General features: G+C 43.7%; 1 protein-coding gene across 4 annotated transcripts in view; it reads left to right on the top strand.

Moving 5' to 3' along the window:
- The first annotated feature begins 6,853 nt into the window (after window positions 1–6,853).
- The window catches only part of HHAT (hedgehog acyltransferase), a 277,822-nt gene continuing 276,409 nt past the window's right edge, over window positions 6,854–8,266 (top strand). For 2 of the 4 annotated variants that reach the window (XM_012638345.1, XM_012638341.1), the window contains exon 1: window positions 6,882–7,035. The gene's annotated coding sequence lies outside the window, so the exon portion shown is untranslated. Of the gene's footprint in view, window positions 7,036–8,266 lie in introns of all 4 variants that reach the window. The other 2 variants (XM_012638344.1, XM_012638343.1) reach the window with 2 other exon arrangements.

Below are 8,266 nucleotides of genomic sequence, written 5' to 3'. Positions count from 1 at the left end.
ACCCCACCTCTATCAAATGAGTGATGGAGACTAGACTCTCTCTCTCAGCTCAGACAGAGCCCAGCAACATTTTTCAAGGTACCACTGCTTTTTACTAAATGTGAAAGGTCATGGTCTTGCTGCTCGGGCCTGTAGATTGACTTGTACACACCCTTCCTGCCATTCTCCACCCAGGGCTCCCTGTGGCCTAGAGCTCAAGGTCATCCACCATCTTCCCCCAACCTAGAAGGGAGTCCTTCCTGGTTCTTCACAACCTGCGGGCCACGTATTACAGAAGATGAGCATCGTAACTTGCCTTTATCTTTTCTAAAACCCACATCTATAAAGGGAGAAAGATGTCTCAATAGAGAAGTAAAACATACTTATAGACTATTGATTTTTCCCTTCCAATCTGGTGAGTTCCTTCATTTATTTAGCAAATATTTATTGAATATGTACTAGACACTGTTCTAGGTGCTACTGGGAGATTTGGTGGTGAATAAGACGGATCAAATTCTTTCCCTTCTGGAGTTTACAGAGGCTGGTTTCTGGGGAGGGCAGACACTCACTGGTGCTTTTCAGCCTGCTGTTAAATCACACTTCCCAGTAAGAAATACTTTTGTACAGCACCGTAGTACATTCCTTGTTCCCTCTCTCCCTACACAACAGAATCAAAGTTTTGTAGAACACTTGCCTTTATTACATATAAAAACTAAAAACATAAAGTTAACATTGCCTTATTAATAACTGAATGAAGCATAGAAAAAAATTCCCCAATAAGCAATACAAAAACAAGAATCCGGCAAGACTGTATTTAATGCACTAGGAGTGCTTCTCTGCTTCTAAGTTTATTCCAGTACAGAACATACAAGGACAATACTTATTGTGCCCATACCCATGCGTCTCTCTCTTTCTCTCCTTTGTTTTCATGCGTTTTAAAGGTTGGAATCCTGGTTCCTACAAATCCTTTATTGTGAATGGTAATAATAGGGATGCATTCTTTTTCCCTAGTAATGGAAATTCTTCCTTAACCTTACTCTAAAGTGATGATGAATTCAATGTCTTGTGATCATTCTGTAGTGCAAATGTAGAACCAAACTGCAATAATTCATTTGCCTCTTTTGGGCACCAACTTTAGGTTAATTATTGATTCAGGGTTTTGAAAAGAAGACAGTTCTTTCATTTGAAAATGTTTCTCTAATATTTATAATTTGTCTTCTGGAAAATAATGGTTACAAGTCTGAAACTAAGAAGTGAAATGTAACAAAATCCCTAATTTTATTTCAGTCACACTGTCTTTGCTAATATTGTCCTTTTCATTACGTTGCAAGAATATTAGGAACAAATAGGTTGTTAGGGTAATTGCTTTTAAGTCTCACTTGCCATGACAAAATGTCTCTGGAATCCTGGATATGTTTGACTTGCTGAATTGTATTGTTGTTTTCTCCCTGAAATTATGCACTTAAGTTCATTAAGATGCATCCGTTAAATATTCTAATTTAAAATCCCAAACATCATCTTTGAAAATGAGATTGCTTTCCGAATGGGATTGCTTTTCAACTAGAAAAATGTGACTGTCATGTCTGAGTTTATTCACCCTGCTTAATACTTTCCTTTCTGTTCTCTTAAGACAACCAATGAATTTCAGTCTTCTTCAGCATGAGGGGATGGTTTGCTCTAACCTGAACAAAACATGTCAATATTTTGGCTATTTAAAGAGCTCTCTTCAACAAATCTATCAACCTTCATGATATTTTCTTTTTTTCTTCTTTTTAGAGACCGGGTCTCACTCTGTCCCCCAGGCTGGAGTGCAGTGTCGTGATCATAGCTCACTGCAGCCTCGAACTCTTGGCTCAAGCGATCCTCCTGCCTCAGCCTCCCTAGTAGCTGGGACGACAGGCATTTTAAAATGCACCTCAAATGAAGTTGAAGCTTACTAATTAGAATCGATGGTTTTCCCAACATTGTCACAATTTACAGTTCCAGATATCTGGCAGTTGAACTTGGGCATTCCTCTAATTTTTACTTCATTATTCATTTTTCTTCTAATAAGGAAAAATTCTGTTAAAGGGCCATTCATGCTAATTTGATGAAGTATTTATTTGATGCAAAGTGGAGACATACCTCACTTGATAATGTCCTTTCAGAAAAATGCTTTACAGTGAAGTCTGAGTAATGTTAACATAAAATATAAACTGTTAGTTGTCTTATAATTGCAATGGCCATATTCACATGTATTGGAAAATCAAATGAGATGTTTGTTTTTAGAAGATAGAATGACGTGTACTAGTCAACCGATACTTGTCATAGTCTTTTATTAGCTCTCTTAGTCCTGTTCATAGCAATTGGATGCATTTTTCCAACAATGTTCACAATTCTTAATAAAAGTCCAGTGATGTGTTCTCATATTTTCTATCCTAATTATCTATTCTACTCTATTCTATTTCGTTAAAAAATTAAGTCTAGTTGTGACCCATTCACTTTATTTTACAATCTACTAATGTATTGTGTCTTGCGAGTAGTCTGAGTAATGCTGACATAAATAATAAATATGCAAACAAGAGAAGTTCAGAGAGTGGTACGTGCTTATAGGAAAACATAAAAGAATAATGCGATGGAATAGAGAGTGACTGGGCAGGGGTTAATTTTGCCAGGGTGGCCATGGAAGGCTTCATGGAGGAGATGATATTGAATTGTGCTATGCATAGTTCAGGCTACTGACATGAGTCTGTCCTTCAGCATTTACGGGTAATTTGAACTATATCCTTTTAATTATGGTTATTATTTGCTAGTTGTTTTGTGTAGGTTTGGTGAATCCCCAGCTAGACTGCAACTTCCTGCAGGACAAGTCTTTTTTCACTTTTAAGAAAATCTACCCCCTGCACTCAGTTTTGTGCTGTGTGCAAAGTAGATGCTGGACAAATGCTAGTTTAATGTTGATTATCAAAAATCACCGTAAACTAGGGCCAACATCCTCACAGATGGAGCAGATAAGAACCTGTGCCAGGTGGTCAGGATTGGGTAGTTTCCTGCATCCTTCAGAATAGCTATTATTGCTTGGGTGTGAAATTTCATAATTAGAAATTCAATCCTTTGTCTTAAAACCTCTATCAAGTAAGTCTTAGCAACCATTTGTGCCTCTGTTGAATGAGTATAATTTCTATGACTGAGTCATGGTTGAATTTAAAAGAAGGGTTGGCCTGGTTAATCCCTTCTAAGCACCAGTTCTGCTGTCTGGAGAGTTGCTACCAGGTGCTCAGGGCTGCCTGTCTGGACAGGAGGCCCCACCAGGATACGCAGACCCTGCTAACCGAGAGTTGGAGAGAAAACACGCCCAGTGCAGTGCCTGATTAATGACTTATGATTAAAATAATAATGTGAAGAGTGACTGACCATGAATTACCCACATTTACATACAATTTTGATATTTTTGCTTTTAAAGAAATTCAATACCAAGGCACAAATTGGTTCCCTCCTTTAAACCTCAATTATCATCAATTTTGCTCAATTTACTCTATTCCCAGTTTGCTTCTCAACTCCAGGGAGGACTCTCCCTGGCTTCGCCGGCACAGTCAGAACAGAAGACTTCCAAGCAAGCATCTCTGGTCATGTCTGGCCCCTGGGCTCGCTGCTTGGGCTCCAAGTGAGGAAGTCCTGGAGCCTGACTGCTTCAAGTCAGACACAGATCTTTGAAGGCCAGACGCTTCTGTCTGTGTGTGAAGCATTAAAGAGAGGGGGGAGAATCCTCCCTTCTCCCTTCCTTCCCATCTACGCCTCCACCCCTCAAACCCAACTTTTCTCCTGGTATTTAGAATTTGAGATTGGTTTGTTCCAATGATCTTATCTCACACTTCCTAGAGAAACAGTCTCCTACCATCCATCCCTTCCACTCCAAACTCTGGCCATGAAAGGACGGCTATGTTTTTCAATAAGTGGTGTTGGGAAAGCTGGGTCTTCACATCCAAATGAATGAAGGTGAATCCTTACCCTAGACCAAATGCAAAAATTAACTTGAAATGGATCAAACATCAAATATTAGAACTAAAACTATAAAATTTTTAGAAGAAAACAAAGGGGAAAAGCTTCATGACATTGGATTTGCCAGTGATTTCTTGGATATGTCATGAAAACAGAGAGGACTACAGGCTCATCAACACCACACTCAGCTCATTTTTAAATTATGTTTTTGTAGAGATGGGGGTCTCGCTATGTTGTCCAGGCTGGTCTCAAACTTCTGAGCTCAAGCAATCCTCCCACCTTGATCTTCCAAAGTGCTGGGATCACAGGCGTTAGCCACCATACCTACCCTTTAAGAGCATTTTCTAGCATTATTTACAATAGCCAAAGTATGAAAACAACGGAAGTACCCAAGATTGGATAAAGAAATTGTGGCATACATATAAAATGGAATATTATTCAGCCTTAAAAAGAAGGAAATCTTCTCATTTTGTGATATGTATGAACCTGGTGGACATTATACTAAGTGAAATAAGCCAGACTTAGAAAGATAAATACTGCATGATCTTACTTATATGTGGAATCTAAAAATGTCCACCTCAAAGAAGCGGAGAGTAGAACATTGGTTGCCAGGGGTTGAAGTGTGGGGGAAACAGGAAGACGTTGGTCAAAGGGTACAAAATTGCAGTTATAGGATAAATAAATTCTGGAGACCTAAAGTATGACAGCATGGTGACTATAGTTAAAAATCACATATTATATTCTTGAAATTTGCTAAGAAAGTAGATCTTAAGAATTCTACAAACACACACAAGGTAGCTATGTGACGTGATGATACGTTATTTACCTTGATTGTAGTAATCACTTCAAAATGTATACGTTATCAACATATTACATTGTACACCTGGAGTATACACAACTTTTGTCAATTACCTCAATAAAGCTAAAAAGGAGAGTATTTTCTATATTACAGACTATTTTCTTTACATTTATGCCCATAAATAGAATTCAAAATCAAAAAGTTTGAGTGCTTTTAAGGATTCTTATACATTTTAAGGGTTTTGATCTTGCCAAATTGATTACCTGTGTCCATATTGTGCGAGTGCTGTCACCCAGCACCCTTGCCAGCCTTTAATATCATTTATTAATTTTTTTTTGCCTTCTTATATGAAAAACTATGTGTTCTTATTAATATCTTACTATGCATTCATTGAGCTTTTGCAATATATTTGTTTCCTAATTTTATTTCCCTCCTCTTTTAGTGGATTGACTATTCATGTGTCTTGCTCATCTACACTTGGCTTCTAGTGTTTTCTTCTTAGTTGTATTAAATCTATATAATAATAATAAAAAACACTTTGCGTATTTCCTGCAAATACTTTCCCCAGTCTATTGCTTACCTTTAAATGTTGGCTATTTTTATTTAATTGGTGTTTTTAACAGGTGAATATGGTGTGTGTGTGTGGGGGGGGTTCGGGGTTAAGTGTAAACGACTGTGAACCTACATTAACATCTCAGCCTCATTTAGGAATAATGTAGGAGCTGTTATCTCATCCTTGCCTGTGAGTCTGACACTAACCTGAGCTGAGTTCTTACTGCACCGCCCCGCTCTGCCAAATCCTTGGATCTAGAGTTGCCGGATAAAATACCCAGTTAAATTTGAGTTTCAGATAAACAATGGATAGTTTTTTTTAGCGTAACTATGTCCCAAGTATTGCATGGGCCATATTGATGCTAAAAACTTATTTGTTGTTTATCTGAAGATAAACTTTAATTTTTATTTGTTAAATCTGGCACTCCTACTTGGGACTAGTTTACCAACACCTGCTTCCTGAACGCCATCCTGTATCGGGTGTTTGGGGTTGGGTGGGGGAAGCTGAAAGAGAAGACAGCTCTGTTTCTTAAGAGAGTTCATACTCTGGCTTCCCGGAGAATTTTGCAATAAGAAAAAATAATCTTCTGGATCATATCAATGGCTGCTAGATTAGAATTTCTTAGAGCACAACCTCTGTGACTCCCTGCTGCCTAGCGCAGTTACTCACATTGCCCTCATCACAGAACCACCTGAGCCGCCCCTCCCCTGGGCAGTCTGAATGTTTGGTTTGAGGAGGGATCCAGAAGCCTGAGGTTTTAACCAGAGCCCAGGTGATTCTGCTCAGATAAATCGAGAGCCCAGGTGAATCTGCTCAGGTAAATGATTGCGCTCAGATAAATCGGTGGAACTCTAGCAAGTTCTGTCCTTTGGTTCAGGCTTGCAGGCCTCTAAGCAGCAACGTTGGGCATGAAGACGCCGTCGGGATCACATCCAGTTGAGGCATCTTCAGATCTTTTTACAACCTATCCCAAATCGCGCTATCCATTTGGCAGTAGTGCGCTCCGTAAGTTGCTTTACAATTCATAAACTTCGTGCCATTTGCTTTTTCACTCTAATTTGCGAAGAAAAGCAGAGAAGCTTATTTCTGCCTTACAGCAGAGGTGGACAGGGAGGCTCCCAGGGGCTAAGTTCACCCAGCAAGCTCGAGAAGCTGCCAGGGCTGCAAAGCCCGCCCTCTTTCCACCCCACCAAGCGACCTCCTGTGGCCTGCAAAACGTACGTGGGGACCACTGGTGTTGGATCGCCCGCGCACCTCGAGTTTCAGGTGACTTCCGCCCTGCAGTCGATCTGCAGACAGCCCCGGACCTGCAGTGAACACCCGGGTGGGGAGAGATCGGCGCGCGAGGCTCGGCGCAAGGAACCGGGGGCCGGGGCCCCAGGCTGCCCGCAGACAGGGTGCGGAGAGGCAGGCCGCCCTCCCGCCGCTCCCCTCCCCCTCCCCCGGCGTGGCCTGCTCGCCACCGCCCGGGGGACGCCGCGGGTCCCCAAGTCCGGCTGCCCGGAGCGCGGGGCGCGCGGGCACGGCGGCTGGGGCGCGCTCCGAGGACGCGCGCGGGGCTGCTCCCGCACGGGGCCGCTGCGGGTGGGGGGAGAGCAGGCGGCGTCCCGGGGAAGTCCTCAGCCGCCGCCGCCGCCGCCGCCGCCGGGACTCGGAAGTGCCGAGAGAGGGGTGTTGGGAATCCGTGGCGCGCGACAACGTCGCTGCTGCCCGGGACAGCCCGGAGGTTGGTAGCTGGTGACCTTACGGGATCCCGGGGAGATGAGGTGCTGACTCTGTTGCCTCGGTTTAGTGTGTTTAAAAAGAAGAAATGTGCAAGACGCTTTCTGTCCCCTACCCCAGTTCCCGTGGGCGCGCCCGGGGGCGGGACGGAGGAAGTTCCCGGTCCGCTGGAGACAAAGGCGGCGGGGTCGGGGCGCCGTTACCGGGGTTCCCGCCGGCCGCACCGAGTCCACGCACCCCTGCCCGCGCCCTCTCTCCTTGGCTGCCTCCCCGATCTCCAGCACTGCTGGGGGGAATTGCAGGCTCTGGTCCCCTTGAAAGTATCAGAGCTGCGCCTGCCCGGCTGCTGCGACCCCAAAGCTAGAGATTTCTTTTGCTTTCTACTCTTGGGACTCAGTTTCCCTCATCTCTTCTGAGTCTAGCCTTCAGGTGGCACCGACCCTTATGTGGAAAAGCCCTCCTTCCCCTGGTCCAGCCCGGAGATACCAGGGGTGGCGCGGGTGTTAAACGTGCTGCTTCCTGCTTTCATTGCTGTGGGATCGAGACTGGTCGCTAAGGGGTTGGCATCTTTGGTGGTTTGCATTATGTAGGGGTGAGACATTGTTTCTGTCCCCTTCCGTTTTGCGTTTCTCATTCATTTTCAGAGCTAGGCATCCACGTGCATGTGATTAAGTGTGGCAACACGGGGAGAGGGAGGGCTTCATTGAAGAAGTGGTGGTTTTCATACTAGACTTTGAAGAACAATTCTTTTCCTTTCCGTTCTTGTTTCATCTTCCTTATTCTTCCTCCTTTCTTGATGGCGGTCCCTAAACTGTGAGTAGTTGTGGCAGCGGGACAGTTCTGACCTGAGAGATTCAATTAATGTTAATCGAGGAGAGTATATGCTTGTCAGGTGCTTTGGATACATTATTTCAAAACCTTGCGGTCACTGGGAAAGACAGGTAATGTTACCCCTTTTCACAGTGGAATAAAGTTCGGGAGGAGGCCAAAGCCACAAAGTAGTGCAGGTCAAGGCCTAGTTTTGGACTCCTCTTTTGGCTCAAAGCCTGTGCTTTATGTACTTTTTATTTTGCCCCCCTCTTGGGAAGTAGGTTAGATGGATCAACCTAGAGCCAAGGCCAAGTCTCTGGTGGGGGCAGTCATTTTTGCGGGTGTCTGGATGCTGGTGGGAGCTCTGTAGGCAACATCAGGAACTAGTCGGCCTGGCCCTGGCCCAGGGGGAAATGCTCCTTAAA

This window comes from Propithecus coquereli, unplaced genomic scaffold, assembly GCF_000956105.1.
Source record: "Propithecus coquereli isolate 6110/MARCELLA unplaced genomic scaffold, Pcoq_1.0 Scaffold129, whole genome shotgun sequence".
NCBI lineage: Eukaryota > Metazoa > Chordata > Mammalia > Primates > Indriidae > Propithecus > Propithecus coquereli.
The sequence above is the reverse complement of the archived record's forward strand: the minus strand, read 5'-3'. Positions and strand labels throughout refer to the sequence as shown.